The sequence below is a fragment of the Nelumbo nucifera genome, chromosome 1 (genome assembly GCF_055504915.1).
Source record: "Nelumbo nucifera cultivar China Antique chromosome 1, China Antique-T2T, whole genome shotgun sequence".
Lineage (NCBI taxonomy): Eukaryota > Viridiplantae > Streptophyta > Magnoliopsida > Proteales > Nelumbonaceae > Nelumbo > Nelumbo nucifera.
Genome location: NC_142649.1, coordinates 187863116 through 187881359, shown reverse-complemented (window position 1 = coordinate 187881359; position 18244 = coordinate 187863116). Strand labels below are relative to the sequence as shown.

The 18244-nt window shown below is 43.6% G+C and overlaps 2 non-coding genes across 2 annotated transcripts; both read left to right on the top strand.

Moving 5' to 3' along the window:
• The first annotated feature begins 846 nt into the window (after positions 1-846).
• Positions 847-919, top strand: TRNAR-UCU (transfer RNA arginine (anticodon UCU)). Its single transcript has one exon. It is a non-coding gene; the product is annotated as a tRNA-Arg (tRNA).
• Positions 920-1007: 88 nt separating this feature from the next.
• On the top strand, positions 1008-1081 carry TRNAV-AAC (transfer RNA valine (anticodon AAC)). The gene has a single exon. It is a non-coding gene; the product is annotated as a tRNA-Val (tRNA).
• The last annotated feature ends 17163 nt before the right edge of the window (positions 1082-18244 follow it).

Below are 18244 nucleotides of genomic sequence, written 5' to 3'. Positions count from 1 at the left end.
ATAGGTTTTATGTCGAATAGAAGATGTTCATACTTCAACAAGAATGTTGTGTACTTGGAAGGTGAAATTCTCCCCGCGAAAGATGCTGTGGAGTGAGGTTTGAAAAAAATGGAAAAAAAAATCTAAAAAGGAATAAAATTTAGAGGGGATTTAGGAGAACAAAGCGGGCATCTGTTGTATATATCATTGTTTTACTATATAGACATAGATCCCTGCCCTACAAAAGTGTTTTGATTTCTTTCCTTGAACTACACTCTATGGGATGGGGTTTACTGAAAACAAAAATTCTGTGTACACTCCAATAATACACCATCCAATCACACATGAGGAATATCTAAAATTGTTTAAAATGCCTCCATGTTAATGGATAGGACTGTCAGTGGAGCAGCGAGCAGATATTGGATTGGTACAATGCGATGTCTGGACTATCCAAACCTGGTATGTTGCCATTTGTACTATTATCTTATATTAATGAACTGGATATTGGTTGAATCTAACCTAATTCAATATAAATCCATTACAAATGGACAAAGTCTAATTCAATTCAATAAATATTTTAGACCATTTAATTTGAACTGGTCCAATTAAATATGTGTTATTCATCAATCCAATTTGTTTAAATTGGTTTTGATTTAGACGGTTTTTAAACTCAAACCTAGTCTATTGATACCTTGATAATTAATGGGGAAGTAGAAAAAAAGCATAAAAGTTCAAAGGAGGGACAAATAACAACGCATCACCTTTTGGGAAAAAAAAATCCAGAAATTTTCAACCGGGAATAACATTAGGAAGTTATAAAAAATATATATATCTTCAAATATATAAATGAGCAGAAATAACAACGTGGTACCCGTGGCCTAATGGATAAGGCGTCTGACTTCTAATCAGGCGATTGTGGGTTCGAGTCCCATCGGGTATGATTTAAAATATCTCGGTCTTTTTGGGCAGAACTATTTGTATGATTAACTTTCAATCAAGAATAAAAAAGTAGGAACTCCGTATGAATTGGTGTCGTGGTGTAGTTGGTTATCACGTCAGTCTAACACACTGAAGGTCTCCGGTTCGAGTCCGGGCGACGCCAGCTTTGGCTCCCTAAATTTTTGTTGTACCTTCTTATTGAGTGTTGACGCTTCGTCCTAACGGTTTTTCGTAACATCACTACAAAGCAATTGATTTGTGCTGTCTGCGCGACCGATCGACGATCGTTCACTGTCTAATGGGTCTCAGGGGCTCCACGATCCGAATGGTAGTTCGACAGAGACAGTGCCACAGTGGCCAAAGCACTCCCGAACATCGCCTAAATCCCGTATATTCAAGTCAGCCTCTCTCACAAGAAGATGCTTGATGAAAATTTGGAGGTTGATGGATCAATTCCTTATTTTCTTAGGCTTCCAGCCGTTGGGTTTGTCTTATTATCCATCCAACTGCTTTTGTTAAAAAACACAGATCTGAGACTTCAGCTTACATGGTTTGTCATCAAATCTGAGATCAATTGACATCATTCGCTCATATCCGGTGCCAAAACGGTTTCATTTGGCTTTGGAATAAGGTACGAAGTAGATGATGAATCTGTCATAAAGAGAGAGGGAGAGAATGCCACAAGTAATGAAGCCGGTGACAGATTCAACTTTCCATGTTTAACTACACTCCATCCGAATACAGTCTTAAGTGGCAAGACATAATGGTTTATTCTTGTGGGTAGTAGGGGTGTTAATGATATTCAAAAATTCGACTTTAAATTCGAGATTCAACATAATTGAATCGAATTCAAATAATTTGAATATCTAATCGATCAAATTCGGATATTCTATTCATATCGAATAGTTAATTGGATTAGAATTCAAATATGAGCTGATTCGATTTGATAAATATCTGAATTTGATCGATTATTTAATTCTTATATATAATATATAAAATAATTAAATTATATAAATAATTTATATACTTTATTTAAATATAATATTTATTAATTACATAAAATAATTACTTGGTTGAATTCTAATTAAATCGAATATTTGAATATTTAATCAAATTCGAATTTGGATATTAAATTTCAATATCCATCGGATATCAAATTGAATTCGAATATCGGATTTTTTAATCAGATTCAAATGCCTTATTCAATTCAAATTCGATTCATTTACACCCATAGGTGAATGATGAATCCATTACTCAAACAATCTTTTACTACAAAGATTAACTTATGACCCAAAAAGTTGCTTGTGGAGTAGAAGGCAAGAGAATAAACCAACTGTTGTTTGTCCTTCAAGTTTAGCAAGAAAGCAAATCCACGACAAGGTTCCATTGTTAGTTGAATAGAAATCCAATGGCTTAGTGAGAGGCCGCCCATCCCATTCCTAATAGGGGGGTGGGATAGCACTGAACAGTGGAAAGGGGCTAAGCCCAAATATCACTAGATGGAGTTAAGAAGGATAGCAAAGAAGGAGCACCTATAGTGGGAGAATGCAGTATCTCTCAGCAATTGAATACATCTTTTGGTGGCAAAATGTTAGTAGAAGATCCGGACTCCAATCTAAGGCCTTGTTGCACCAAAAAGACGTGCAAAGCCCGTTTTAGACAATTTTCGGGAAACTCCAAATGAAACTTTTCGTTTTTTTTTTTAACTCATCTTCATGCAAAAAGACGCACTGAAAGACACGATTTAACCAAATGGTCTTTGATGAGGGGTGATTTGGCCCGACCTGATAAACAGAGGACACGTAGACGCGACCTGCCAGCTAGACAATGACTCAACACTTCCCACCACCTCGGCAAACCAGGGCACCTCGAGTACTTTGGTCACCTTGGATAGTGCTAAAGATCGGAGACCTCGGTGACTACATATGCCAAGGTGACACATAACGGATTCTAGAAGCTCGCCAGCTGTCTCCGATCCTTTCAAGATCACACCACGTAACCGTAGACCTTATCCTCATTCCACCCGAATCGGATGGACACGATAAGCCTGATCAGCTAGCACGTTGGCCACCTTTCGAAACGGAATGGACTTTTACCACCCGGTCCGAAGATCTTGGAGAGGCCCCTTGGGGCTCACAACAGCTCAACTATATAAGGGCATTAACCCCCATAGCACAAGGTACATGCGATTATTTGCTCACTAGCTTACTTACATTTAAGCTTTCAGCTTGCAATCAGAGTGCAATACTAACTTAAGCATCGGAGCGACCTCACCGGGTTAGCCACCCCGGGTTCTTTGATCCACCTTCTTGCAGTTAGAGCCAGTTTGCTAAGCGACCAGCATCTAGGCGACCTTCTAGCTAGGATCTTTCAGATTGCACACCATCAATTGGCGCCGTCTATGGGAACACGATAGTAAAGCCAAGTTTTCTACCTCACTATTTCATTCATTCAATGGCTTCTCCATGCAACATCAAAAAGAGCACCAACATGACCGTCTCTAGGGACAAGAGCAGATCGCATCTAGCCAAGAGTTCCCCATGGTCTACATCGACCAGTTCACTATTCCCCTCACTGTCTCGGGGATCCCCACTATCTCAACACAGCAGACTCAATAGCGGACCCAGCCATTGAATGTTCCCCTACCCCAGGTAAGCGCTACTTTCTCCATGCTGGAGTCCTCTGTGGTACCTCCTGGGGCCAGGCACCAATAGCTCGACGAGCTGGTCCAGAGTGTCTGAACCATGCAACTACAAATATAACAAATGCACCAGTTCCAACAGTACCAACAACAGTTTCCACCACTACAACCGAACCAACATCAAAATTAGCATCAAAATCAACACCATAATTAGAACCAACACCGGTCACATAATCAGTAGCAGCAGTAGTAGGGTGTACACTGAACTCCTCCTCAGAGTGTGGGAAACTCACAAGTTCAGTCCCTCCCCAGGACCGGACACCACCTCGGGGTAGAGTTGACGGTTAGCGTACACCCCCACCTTCTTAGAGAGGAAACCCTAAGGACAAGCCCAGAGTCAGTTAGCATATGAGGACCAATCAACAACAACATTCGCGGCCTGAGAATCGCGAATCACAAGTCAATGACCACCAACTCGGAGTATGAGGCATGGACTCACGATGAGGCCCCTTGGCTCCCCATAATAGTCAACAGCGAGCTTGCGGCCAAGAAGACGTCGGAGGTAGGAATCCACTCCCACCTCGTGACAGTGTTCGGAAGCGAGAACGAACCAGGGTCAAAGTGCCAGATAACACCGAGGTCAATAGTACCAATGTAGAGGCAGCTAAGAAGCGATGACGTCGCAAGATGCGCCAATCATCAGCTAGGAACAGCCCACCACCGAGAAGTAGACAGCCATTGGAACCAAGTAGGGTGAGGGAGGAAGTGAGCTCGGTAGCTGCACAACCGGCTCCTGCATTATTGAGCCGGCCCTCCCCCTATCACATGAGATACTAGCAGCCCCAAGGCCAAAAGACTTCAAGATACCAACACTAGAGATGTACAATGGGAAGTTCGATCCTAATGACCACGTCGACGCATTTCAATCTCAGATGTACCTTGCTGGAGCAGACGAGGCGTGCATGTGCATGGCCTTTTCCACTACCTTCAGAGGATTAGCCAAGTAGTGGTATAGAATCATAGCACCAGGCTCGATCAAAAGTTGGGCTCAGTTCGGCAACATGTTTATTGTTCATTTCGTCACTAGTAAGAAGTGCCCAAAGTCACAAGAGAGCCTTCTGAACGTGGTCCAGAGGGAAAATGAATCAATTCGAAAATACATCAAGCACTTCAATGAAGAGTGTTTGCAAATACCAAACCTCGACCTGGCTGTGTGCCTCACTGCGGTGCGAAATGGAGTTAAGCACAAGGAGTTCGCATGGTACCTCGGAGTACATCTTCCAAGGACAATCGTGGAGTTCCTCAACTATGCCGAGAGATTCATGGGCATAGAAGAAGCTCTTGGCCCAAAGGTAGAGATCCAACAAGGCGAGAAGAGGGAGAGCGAAGATGAAGGAGCAAGTAGCAGCAAGTACAGGCAGAAGAAAAGTAAGTCACTGAGGAGAAGCAAGTCTCCCCGTCAGAGAAGTAAGTCACCATCTCGGGGTTCTAGGTCAAGTCGGCGGTCTAGGACCCCTCCTGTTGAAAGAACATCCTACACCCCCCTCAATGCAAACTGAGCTGAGATCCTGATGGCGATCAAGGATTCTTCGTTTGTCAAGTGGCCACCTAGGTTGCGGGGAGACCCAACAACCAGGAACCTAAATGTCTACTGTCACTTTCATCGTGACATCAGACAAAACATTGAGAACTGATGGAACTTCCACGATGAGATTGAAGAGCTGATCCACCGCGAGTATTTGAAGAAGTACATTCAGCATGAGAGCAGGGACTCGTCAGACCGATAAGCTGACCAAAGAAGGGAAGTCTTGGAGTCAAGTAGAAGAAACGACCAGCCACCTCGGCAAGAACAACCACTTGAAGATAGATTGATCTGCGGGGTGATCAACATGATCACCAACAGGTTCATTGTTGCGGGGTGTACCACAACAACAGGGAAGACCACGATTCGAGAGTTAGAGCAAGAAGTAGAGAATCCACCGAAGCGACCTCTGGTGGAAGAGCCAATTTACTTCACCGAGGACGATGCACGTGCGATCCAGTATCCACAAAATGATGCCCTCATCATCAAGCTTGTAATTAACGACTTTGAGGTAAAGCGGATACTAGTGGATTCAGGGAGTTCATCCGACATCCTGTTCAAGGAAGCTTTTGACAAGTTGCAATTGAAGCAGGGTGACATAAAGCCAACAGATTCGCCCCTGGTGGGGTTCAGTGGCGAGGTGGTCAGCCCCTCGGCCGAGTCACAGTACCAGTTGCAATAGGGACATGGCCCAATTTAGTGTGCTTCAAGCACACGTTCTTGGTGGTCACGACTCCGTGCCCCTACAACATGATCATAGGTAGGCCCATCCTGCATGCCTTACGTGTAGTGGTATCGACCAACTATTTGGCAATGAAGTTCCCAATGATTTGTGGAGTAGAGGTGGTATGAGGCGATCAACTCGAATCTCGTAAGTGTTATGTGGCCGCGCTGAAGAGTAAGGCAAAGTTGGCGGACGACGTCGAACTAGAGCTACCATCTAAGTCTACAGAGGAGTGAGCTGCCCCGATAGAGGAGACAATCCATGTACCGGTTTCCAAAGCCGAGTGGATAAAGACCCTCCGGATCGGCACTCTGCTAAGTGAACCACTTTGGTTGCAACTATTAGGCCATTTAGACAAAGAAAATGAAACCTCGCCCCGGAGTGACGAAGGGTAGTTGACGAGGAGGTCGGGAAGCTCCTCGCAGCAGACTTCGCTAGGGAGGTCCATTACCTAAGCTAGGTGGCCAATCCCGTGATGGTGAAGAAGGCCAATGGAAAGTGGCGCATGTGCGTTGACTACACCGACGTCAACAGAGCCTGTCCAAATGATTGCTTCCCCCTTCCTAGAATAGACCGCCTGGTAGATGCGACCTCGGGGCACGAGTTGTTGAGCTTCATGGATGCCTACTCTGAAAAAATCTAGATTAGGATGGGCGTAGCCAACCAGGACAAGACTGCATTTGTAACCAAGCTAGGGCTGTACTGTTATAAAGTTATGCCCTTCGGATTAAAAAATGCTGGAGCGACCTTCTAGTGCCTTGTAAACAAAATTTTTGAGCCACTGATCAGCAATAAATTGGAATGTTATGTTGATGACATGGTCGTGAAGATCTAGTTTTCAAATTCCTTAGTTGATGATTTAGATTCCATTTTTCAAATTCTAAGAAAATTTAACATGAAGCTCAACCCGAACAAGTGTGTCTACGGGGTCACATTGGGCAAATTCCTTGGCTACATAGTGAACCTACGTGGCATCGAGGCCAACCTGGACAAAATCAAGGGCATACTAGATATGAAAGCACCCCAAAAGATAAAGGAAGTCCAAAGGCTAACTCCCCGGGTAGCCGCCCTAAACCGGTTTATGTCTAAATCAGCAGGTCGATGCCTCCCCTTTTTCAAGGCAATTAAAAATAACGAAGACTTTGCATGGACCGAAGAATGCCGGCTCGCATTTAATGAGCTAAAAAAAAACCTAAGTACTGCACCGGTTTTGACCCAACCTGAGGAAGGTGGTGAGCTAAAACTATACCTTTCTATGAGTGATGAGGTGGTCAGCTCAGTACTAATAAGAGAAGTAGACCGGGTCCAGTGGCCCGTCTACTATGTGTGTAAAGTCTTGCAGGCTGTAGAATCCAAATACCCCGATATCGAAAAGCTAGTGTACGCGTTGGTAGTAGCGGCTCAGAAATTATGCCCATACTTCCAAGCCCACATGATCATCGTTCTCACCAAGAAACCATTGAGACACGTTTTATTGAAGCCCGAGGTGTCAGGGAGATTGACGAAGTAAGCCATCGAGTTGAGTGAGTATGACATCTGGTTTGAGCCACGTCCAACGATCAAAGCCCAAGTCTTGGCGGATTCGTAGCAGAATGTACATTCATCATGCCGGCCCCAGAAGTGACTGAGCTAGTTGGCAAGTTGGAGGCCTCCACCAGCACGACACCAGTCCCGATCAGAGAAAGTTTGACCTGGGACAAGGAGCCCTGGATCCTCCACGTAGACGACTCGTCTAATTAGTGAGGAAGCGGTGCTGGATTGATACTGTATAGGCTAAGAGAGGTGAAGCTGGAGTATGCTCTTTGGTTCAGATTCGAGGCATCAAACAATGAGATGGAGTACAAAACATTGATAGTCAAGTTGAGATTGGCGAAGGAAAGTGGTAAACCAAATCAACGGTGACTACGAAGCTCAAGACCCAACTTTGGCAGCCTATCTAGCTAAAGTGAGAGATCTCTTGCTGACCTTCCTCTCTTAGTTCATCTGACAGATTTCGAGATCCAAGAACGTTGAAGTTGACGCCCTATCGTAGTTGACGAGCACTAGTGATAACACAATGCGAACAATGTACATAGAAGACCTGCCTCAGCCAAGCATTTTCGGGGGGACAGAAGAGGTCGCTCCCATGTTGCAAGCGGAACTGAGTTGGATAGATCCACTTATTGATTATCTACTCCACTAGACCCTACCAACAGATCGTAATGTAGCTCGGAGGTAGAGCGTCAATCAGCTCGGTACGTTATTATCGACGGGCGACTGTACATGAGGTCTTTCACATTCCCCTACCTACGTTGCCTGCGACCTTTAGAAGCAGATCGCGTGCTCCATGATATCCACGAAGGACTTTGCAGAGGACACTTGGGGGGTTGAGCACTAGCCCAAAAGGCACTAAGACAGGGGCATTACTGGCCCACCATTAAAGCAGACACACTCGAGCTCGTCACGAAATAAGATAATTGTTAGAGGCATGCCAACATCCTTCATTAACCTGTTGCCGATCTAAAGTACCTGACTAGCCCGTAGTCGTTTGTGTAGTGGGGAATAGATATTCTCGAACCATTCCCGCCGGCAATTGGGCAGAGAAGATTCTTGGTCGTGACAGTTGACTACTTTACAATTACAACCTGAGCCGCTGGCAACAATTACAACTCAAAACGTGTAGAATTTCTTCTAGAAAAACATAGTGTGCCGCTTCGGCTACCCAAGGTGATGATTTCAAACAACGAGAAGCAGTTCAAAGACATCAAATTCCAAAGCTGGTGCGCTGAAATGGGGATCCAACAGAATTTAACTTCGGTTGCACACCCTCAAGCGAATAGACAGGCCGAGGTGACGAATAGGGCAACCATCCGCGAACTAAAAGTTTGCTTGACGCGAGCTAAGGCGTTGTGGGTGGACGAGCTGCCTAGTGTTCTTTGGGCCTACTGAACTACTATCAAGACTGCAATTAGGGAAACACCTTTCAACTTGACATACGGAATAGAGGTTGTGATCCCCATCAAGATTGAAGTACCGACTTTGAGGCTTGATGCGTACGACGAGGATGCAAATGATGACAAGTTCCGAACTAACCTAAACCTGATCGAAGAAGTATGCGACCTGGCCTATATTCGGATTGTGGCCTACCAGCAGCGTGTAGCTCGGTACTATAACGCCCCGGTCAAGAAACGGCAGTTTCGAGTTGGCGACCTGGTGCACAATAAGGTGATGGTACCTGAGCCCAGCATAGGCAAGATAGGTCCGAATTAGGAGGGTCCGTACAGGGTGAGATGAGTGTTCAGAGAAGGCACGTACAAGCTAGAGGCGATGAAAGGGAGGTCGATACCTGAGCATGGAATGTTGACAACCTGAAGAAGTACTACCTATGAGCTCAAAAGTTAGATATCCGTCAAATATTAACTAAGTCTAGAAGATCATCAAGCTAACCAAATTACGAATCAAGGAGTGGACTATGAGTCACTCCCAGAGCCTGAGGGCCACGACGACTGAGCAATTGAACTCAACGTAACTTAAGACCTAGTCGCTTCGGCATAGGCAACTTAAGACCTAGTCACTTCAGCATGGGAAACCTAAGACCTAGTCGCTTCATCATGGGCAATCTAAGACACAATCGCCTCTTTGGTATAGGCAGGTCGGGCATATACCCTACATTGTATGCTCACTTCGGTGTACATTGACATTGGATTATCCTTACTAACGCCGAGCTCACCAGCTCGGTACTTTGGAATAATCCACACAGAAAAATTTTTTGCAACATCAAGATTTTTGCATAGGGAGGAGAGCAAAAAGATTCTATTCATTCAAAATGAAGTCTTAGTACATTCAAAAAAAAAGTAATACATGAAAAGGAAAGTTACAGCTAGTTAACCGAGCTCCAAGGCTCGGGACATCAAGTATTTACGGGAGGTCCAAGAAAAGAGGCAAGTAAAGTTACTCCTGAGGCTCCTCGCCCCCACCAGCAACATCCCCGGGCAGATCGGTCTCCATAGCATACCCTACAACGATATCTACAGCTGTCTCTTCCGTTGTCTCTTCACCGAATTCGTTGTCGTCACTCCCCTCTTTGGACTCGGGGTCCTTCACCGCCTCATTGGCCATTTCATTAGTAACCCCAATCATGGTAATAGCCTTAAGGTTGAGCTCGGGGAACTCACGCCACATCATCCACCTACTGATGAGAATAAAATTTGTCATATCTTTATCCCTCAATATTCAGTATTTTACACTTAATTGGTACTTAATTGGACTCATTACTCTTGTATTTCGTTTCAGGGCAAGCAAGAAGGCGATTGGAAGAAAACAAGGCTAATCGGATGATTTTACACAGTTTCGGCACCGATCAGTGATCTGGGCATAACTCTCGATTCTAGACTCCTATTTGGACAATTCAAGAAGCAATAGAAAGATAAGGAAAATGCCCACAACTTCTATGTTTTATATTTTTACAGATACGGTCCGCATCGAAGAAGAAATCGGGTCCAAAGTCGGAGAAATTTTAGTAGCAAGGCCCATTTCACAAGCTGAAGCCCATTTCGCAGAAGAGTCTTGAAGCAAGCCCGAATTGTTAAAGAAGCCTAGTTCGAATTCAAGACCCAAGAGTCCCATTAGAATAGAAGTTGAATGTAATCTCAATAAAAGAGTTTTATCAGATTTAAATTTTCAAATTGTAATCCTAGAAAGATAAGAGATAAGAGTTAGCTAGGACTTTCTAGTTTGAGGATAATCTTCTTAAGGGAGTTGGAGAGCAGCCCTCTCCCCAAATCTATATAAAGGGGGGACAGACCAGCACCCAAGGCATCAATTCCTCCAAGAGAGTTTCAGTCTTCAGAGAGAGAAATCAGCAACCAAGGAGGAAGAAGCAAGAGTTCGCCCCCCTTTCTCATCTAGAAGCTGTGATTTCATCATAAAGTGTCTGTAAGTTTTTATTTCTGGTTGAAGGGTTAGGGAAGCCTTGATTCTGTAAGCATTGTGAGATCTAATTGATTTTCATTTCAGTTCATTGTTTATGGGTATTCATATGTTTTCTGCGAATTAACTGTGAGGATTATTTTTGTTGATTAAGCAAGAAGGGCCCCTTGCTCATTCAATGAAAATAATCTATGGCCGATTGAACCTCCGGTTTCGTATATGATTGGTAGGTTCGATCATGGTGGCAACTAACATAAATTTATTGCAAAAAATATTTCGATCTATGTTAGGAAAATGCATGATCTGGTTTAAACGGTCCGAGCTTGTGAGATCGCTGACCAGAATTGGGTCTCTCCCCTCTTAATGCTATTAATAGGTTAAATCCTAAGAGCTTGTTTAGGACTGCCTATTAATAAGGGAAGCAATCAAAGAGCTTGTTTTGGTTGTCGAATAATAAGAGTAGAGGCTGGCTGTTAGAGCTTGTAGTTATAACCAATTTATTCATAAACATATGAATCTATCTTTAAATCAAGGATCAATGCTACGAATCAAAGCTGAACTTGTCCCTTCAATCAGAAGTTTTCTCCCATCGATTTAATCTTTTGTTTTCTGTTATTTTCTGTTATTTATGTGTTTTCCTTAGCTTTACAAATCCCCCTTAATCCATCTACTTGGAAATAAATCCACCAATCCCTGTGGAGAACGACCTTGCTCATCACTATCTGCAAATTATTAACCCAGAGCAAGACTATTTATCTTTGGTTGGGTTCGGCACCCACCACCTACTAAGTTTGAAGCCCTTCCGGTAAGTGATCGTGCTGGTCTTTATCATTAGCTCGCGGAATTCCTACAAACTCTTGGAGGCCTCGACGACTTTACTTACAGCCTCCTTGATCGCATCACTAAAGATAGCCTCACGCTCTTGCAGAAGAGCTTGAAGATCCTCCTCCTTTTCTAGATCCTTCTTTTTCCCCCATCAGCAGCTCGATCAGATCCTACTGAGCCCGTGTGTCTTTCTCCAGCTTATGGATTTGACCAAGGGCCTTGTTCAACTCAGGCTGAGTGCTCATAAAGGAGTCTTCAGCTTGTAGGGCTCTCTTCATATGTACATCGGATTTCCGAACTAGAGCGTGAATCATGGAGTTCACCTACCGAAAAGGAGAAAATAAATGTTAAGTATTAAAAAGAATGAGGAAAAGCATTGTTCGAGTTCCTCGATCAAGAGCTCTCTTCATACGTAACACCATGCAGTGACTAGTGGCCTTATGCCCGAGTTCCTCGATCAAGAGCTCAGAAAGCTGAGTGACCTCTACTGAGTAGACCGCTTCCTTGCTCTTGAAGAGGCAGCATTTTGGGCCCATGATGCTTGGCGGCACTCCGGAGCCCTCTCCTGATGAGCTGGCTCCACGGGCAGCTTGGATCTCAGATGTCGGGATCTCTTTAGGCAGGCGAGGCGGGAAATCCTTACCGCGGTCTTCCTCGACTAAGTTGATCACCGGAGTGTCCTCAATGATAGCAGCATCGGCGGTAGGCGGGGCAGCAGTCTCGTGAGAACAGGCCTTCTTGGATGCCCACATCTTCCCCTTCTTCATGCTTCCCGAAAAGCTCACCTGCGGGGATATCCTCCATAGCTCATGCGGAAAGTAATAGTGAAGTTAGCAAAGGCAGTTAAGGGCGAATTCAAAACAAAAAGATAAGTGTGTGCACCAAGGTGGCAACCTAACAGGAGGACTCAACCCTACTTTTATGATCGTTTGTTAGGACAAGAAGTCTTCTAGCTTCAATCTGAGCTTCGCCCAAGAGCGGATTTCCGCATTTGTCTCCTTGTCTAACTTGATGTCTCGGTCCTAAATGGCAGGTCTCCAATGAGTTGGAAATGGACACCCTACGGTATTATGAACCACGAAGTAGCGCTTCTTCCAGGTTGGGACTTTATTGGGAAAGTCATGCAAGATCTTGTAACCAGGTTGGGGGGGACATGTAGTAGCTATGCCTATGCTTCGGGAGGACACAAGCAAAATTATTTTTCATGGAGTAGATCGAACTAAAGATGTTGAGGTTCAAAGGCCTATTATAGTCAAGGAAGAGGGAGATGGTACCTACAATGGTGGAGATCAAGTTGGGGTGGAGTTGATCTATGGCGATGTCAAAAAACTTGACGACCTCAATGATAAAGGGGTGAAATGGGAAGCACAACCTGGCCGTGAGCTGCTCCTCGAATACCATGATGTCATTGTGGTCATGGTCCCAAGGATACCTTCCTAGGGGAATGCTATACACCAGGTTGTCGAGGAGACTGTAGCGAGCAACTAGGGCTAGCGGCCTATCAGCTGTCATTTCGAAGTGCCGAAGCTATCTGGCCCCCGAGTGCACCGCAAGGTGGAGGCCCCCTTCCCGGAAGCCTCTTGTTCTTGTCGAGGTATGCCTACCTCGGACGGGTTGGAGACCGAACCACGTACCAAAGCACTCACCTCGACGGGATTCGACTATTCAGCCTGTGCCGAGGTCCCCACCTCGACTCCGGCGGACTCTTCACTCAAGTCAAAGAGGCTACCTGTGCTAACACTAGACATGCCAAACTAATTGGAAAAAGACGAGCAAGAAATGGAAACAAAGACAAGACGAACTCACCAAGAAGTTGAAAAGAATGGATGACCTCGGACACAGGGGCAATTAGCACCAACCTGGAGACAAATGCGCAACCTTAATGACTTGAATACGCGATATGTGGCGAGAAAAATGGATCCCCTAGGCCCCTACTTATAACCACCATGCCCGGGGTACGACAATCGAGATCTACACAATTCGATGGCTCACATGGAATCCATCTACACGTTTACCGAGATTGAAACTAGTTGAGCGCACAGTTTGGCGTTCGCGAAGCCTATAAATCACGTGATGTCCGCGCGTCCCCAGTATGTGATTTGGGTTATCTTGGTCGAGCCAAGTGAGTCAATGTGGTTCAACCGAAGAACCACGCTCCCGACCAAGAGAACTTGGGCCAAGTCCACCTAGGCTTGTCATGAACTCCCTGCACCGGGTTAGGACCCTTGGCACGAGGAGTGGGTGGGCAATTGATGAGGGGTGATTTGGCCTGACCTGATAAACAGAGGGCACGTGGATGCAACCTTCCAACCAAACAATGACTCAGCACTTTCCACCACCTCGGCAAACTAGGGCACCTTGGGTACTTCAATCACCTCAGATAGTACCGAAGCCCGAAGACCATGGTGACCGCATACGCCTAGGTGACACATAATAGATTCTAGAAGCTCACTAGCTGTCCCTAAGCCTTTCAGGATCACACCGCCCGTAGGCCTTATCCTCGTTTTGCCCGAATCAGATGGACACGATAAGCCTTATTAGCTAGCACGTTGGCAACCTTCCGAAACGGAACGGACTCCTACCTCCCAGTCCGAAGGTCCCGGAGAGGCCCTTTGGGGCTCACGGCAGCTCAACTATATAAGGGCATTAACCCCCATAGCACAAGGTACGCGTAATTATTTGCTCTCTAACTTACTTACATTTAAGATTTCAGCTCGCAATCAGAGTGCAATACTAACTTAAGCATCAGAGTGACCTCGTCGGGTTAGCAACCTCGGGTTCTCTGATCCACCTTCTTGTAGTTAGAACCAACTCGCTGAGCAACCAGCATCCAGCCGACCTTCCAGGTAGGAGCTTTCAGATCGCGCACCATTAGTTTTCAAGCTATCAAGATCTTAATGCAAAAACTTGCTATACGCCTTTTGACTGTTAGAGCTTCCAGAAGATCTTTCAAGAAACTTTACAAACAGCCTCTAAATCTAGCAATGGTGGCAATGACTCAAAAACAATTAAAATCAAAGAATATTATATATACATCACAGAAAAAGTAACACAATACAGTAATGAATTCGTGATATTAAGATAGTAAAAGGGCAGCCTGATCTAAGAAAATCTATGACTAGGCATATACATAGATGAAATCAAACCAAAGGTAAAAAAAACAAGAAAAAAACTAAGAGAAAAGGAGAAACCCAAAATGAAGAAAAGAATATGAAAGTTCTACAATGAATCAATTTCCACAATCCCATCTTGAGGTGGAGATGGAGTTTAGGTTATGACACCAGCTGCAGCTTTTGTTGTTGTTCTCTCCTCTAAACAGCATTACCAACCCCACAACAAATCTGCAATTCCCAAAATATAAACGGAGAAGTACGGACATGCTCAATGCAGATTTTTGATTTCCACTGTAGACTTATAAACATTCAAAAGGTCAAAAACCCACACTCTATGCACTCATACCCGCCTGTGAATTTGCATCAATTTCGAGCTGGCACCTACCCCAAATATACTTTGAGCCTACAAATTCTGACCCTTGGCTGAACCATCATTCTCCAAATATAAAACATATTCAGTATCCAAAAATTAAAAAAGAAAAATACACGAACAATACTCAAGCTCAAACTGATGTATATAGCTTACCCAAAAATCTGCAGAATGAGTGCAAGCAACGACATATTGATATGCCTTATGTTTGGATTTCACACAAGCATCAACCAGAAATCTAGTGTCAGAAATAGTAGGGGTAGTGTCAGTCAATTTTCATATAGTAAGGATACACTTAGTCAATTAGTTAAACAATAAGGATAGATATATGAAGAGTATTTTGTGTGTGTCTGCTTGTCAAACAGACTGAGGAGAATCGAAGAAGAGAAGTGGCTTAAGGGAATTCCTTGGTGGATTTTTAATAGGTGGTGAATGTAAACCAGCAGAGAAAGAAAGAGAGAGAGAAATCTCGATGTCTACGGCGGATTTGAGTGCGAGATGAGCACTCGGATAGAAAAGAAATCCAATTTCCAAAAACAATGGGAAAGATAGAGGTGAAAAATAGGATTTTTTTTATGAAAATGAGAAAAATAGAAAATGACCAACACATTCTCTACTTTGATGATATTGAAGGTAGAAATTAGAAACGTAATAGCCTGGTATATGCTATCTTGTAGGCACTATCAGAAATCTCTCAGGGAGTCAATGATATTTGTATATATTCAGATGCTCAACAGGTCATCAATGCAATCAATTTGAAGGCGCCCATAGCCTGGTCCTGTCATTGGCTTTTGTCAAGGATCAATTCTCTAATTTCTGAATATAGACATGTTAATATAAGTTATGTAAATAAAAAATATAACTTTCCAGCCCACAAGGTATCCCAGATAGCAAAAAATCATTGTCAATCTTCTTTCTATCTAACATATTTTCAGGAAGGGATACCTAAAGTGGAAGACTTGGTTTTTTTTTGTTTTTTTGCTTTTGTTTAATATAATGAATCTTTCAAAAAAAAATAGAAACGTATATACATAATTGGGAAGGAATGTGAAACCAAAAAAGTATTTAGAAAGGAATGGGGCCCATGTGTTTTGAAAGAGGCGCGTTTCATTTCGGGTGCAAAACCGCAAATGGATCGAATCCAATCGGATAAATTTCCAACAGGATCTTATCCATCGGATTCAAATCCAATTGGATTGCAATTAGGGTATAGTAGTATATTACAAAATAAGATCATTTATTAAAAATACTCTCTATAGTTCCATAAATTTACTATACCTATTCTATAGATTGTGTTTTACTAAAACATCCCCTATAGTTTGTAAGTAATTTACTTAATTGATAGTGGAAAATGACAATTTTAACCCTAACATCTATTCAAATAAATTTAATCAAAATAAATTAAAAACAAAAATACCATTTTACCCTGATAAAATACAAACAATCACTCTATTTTTTTTTATTTGGTCAATTTTATTTTTCATATAAAAAAGTGTTAGGGGTACTTTTGGAATAAATAATAATGGATCCATACCCTTGAACATTTTCCACTCAGTTTAGAGGTACTTTTGGAATAAAAAACCATGGGTCCATGCCATTGAACATTTTCCACTTAGTTTAGGTGATCATATTACTATTTTTAGATGGCAAAACCAATAATTCTTAATGAAAGGTCAATTAAGTAAATAGGTTGCAAACTATAGGGGGTGTTTTAGTAAAGGGCAAATTTCTTAAACTACCCCTAAAGTTAGGAAATTGACTAACTATATACACCTACTGTTTCAATTTTGTCTTAAAGTACCCTTATTGTTTCTTACAATTGACTAGCTATATCCCTACCATTATCATCCTTTAATATTCTGTCAAAATCTATACACACATGACATTTATTTTTTTCTAAAAACCAATTTTACCCTTCACTGTCTTTTTCTCTCTCTCCTTCCCCTTCGTTCTCTCCCCTGTTTCATCACCGCCACTGAAAGGAGTTGCAGCAGCGGATCCCTCCACCTCCGGCCTCTCTCTCTCTCTCCCCTTCTTCTCTCTCCCCTCCCTTGTTTCACATTGCTCCGGAACCAGAATTAATAAGAAAGATGGAGACCCATCATTGAACGGACCCACCCAAGTGTCGTATAAAACATTTTGAACTGGGTAGCATTGTGAGGAGGAGGATTGGTGAGGGTGGTGGTTGATGTTGCGAGGGTGCCCGAGTAGTGTAAGGGGATTCATCTGCAACTCCTGGCGATACACTCTCTGATCTGTTTTGAGCGGAGGGAAGGGGATTCATCTGCAACTCTCAGATTTGGGCGATACACTCCCAGATTTGCTTCGAGTGGAGGGAAGGGGATTCATTTACAACTCCCAGATTTGGGCGATACACTCCCAAATCTTCTTTGAGCGGAGGGAAGGGCATTCATTTGCAACTCCTAGATCTGCTTCAAGTGAAGGGAAGGGGATTCATCAGCGAGAAGGTGATTTCCAAAGCTGAAAATTAGAGAGATGAAGTCCATGAAAGGGGAGGTGGCAACCAAGTACTTTGCAGAACCCGTTCTAGAACCCATTTCCGCCTCAGATCCTTGCTTGTAGGCATGCCGAGACATCTTCACGGCATGTATACCAGAAGGCCCAAAGTCAATCTCCTTGTAGTATTTCGGGAGCGGGCGTCCTCCTCCGATAGGTTCCATGCTTAACTCGCAATGGATTTGATAACCAATCTTTAATATCATCCTCTTCCTCCAGTTTATGCTAGATGTTGGAAGTTCGTTCACCGACAACCTCCATATTCCTAGTTCAGAGAGCTAGAAGGCTTTCAACCAATTCAGTTTCTCGGTTTTTTTAATGATGGTCATTTGTAGTAATCACACAATGAAGAAGAAGTCAAAATTAATCAAAGTTGACGAAGGAAGATTTGGCCCGACCTCGCAATCACTCCACATGGCAAAAGTAAATAGCTCGGCACTTAAACAGTATACCCAGGGCGCAAGCACCAAAGGGAAGAAACCAGCAGTTCGAACTCTTTTCGAGGAAACTGAACTCCCTACTAAGAGCTCGAACTCCCTACGAGGAGCCCGACCTCCCTACGAGGAGCCCGAACTCTCCCTTAGGCCCTGAGCCACACAAGGCAGTGACCCGAACTGGCCCGCCTCGTGGCAGTTCGGGACACTCC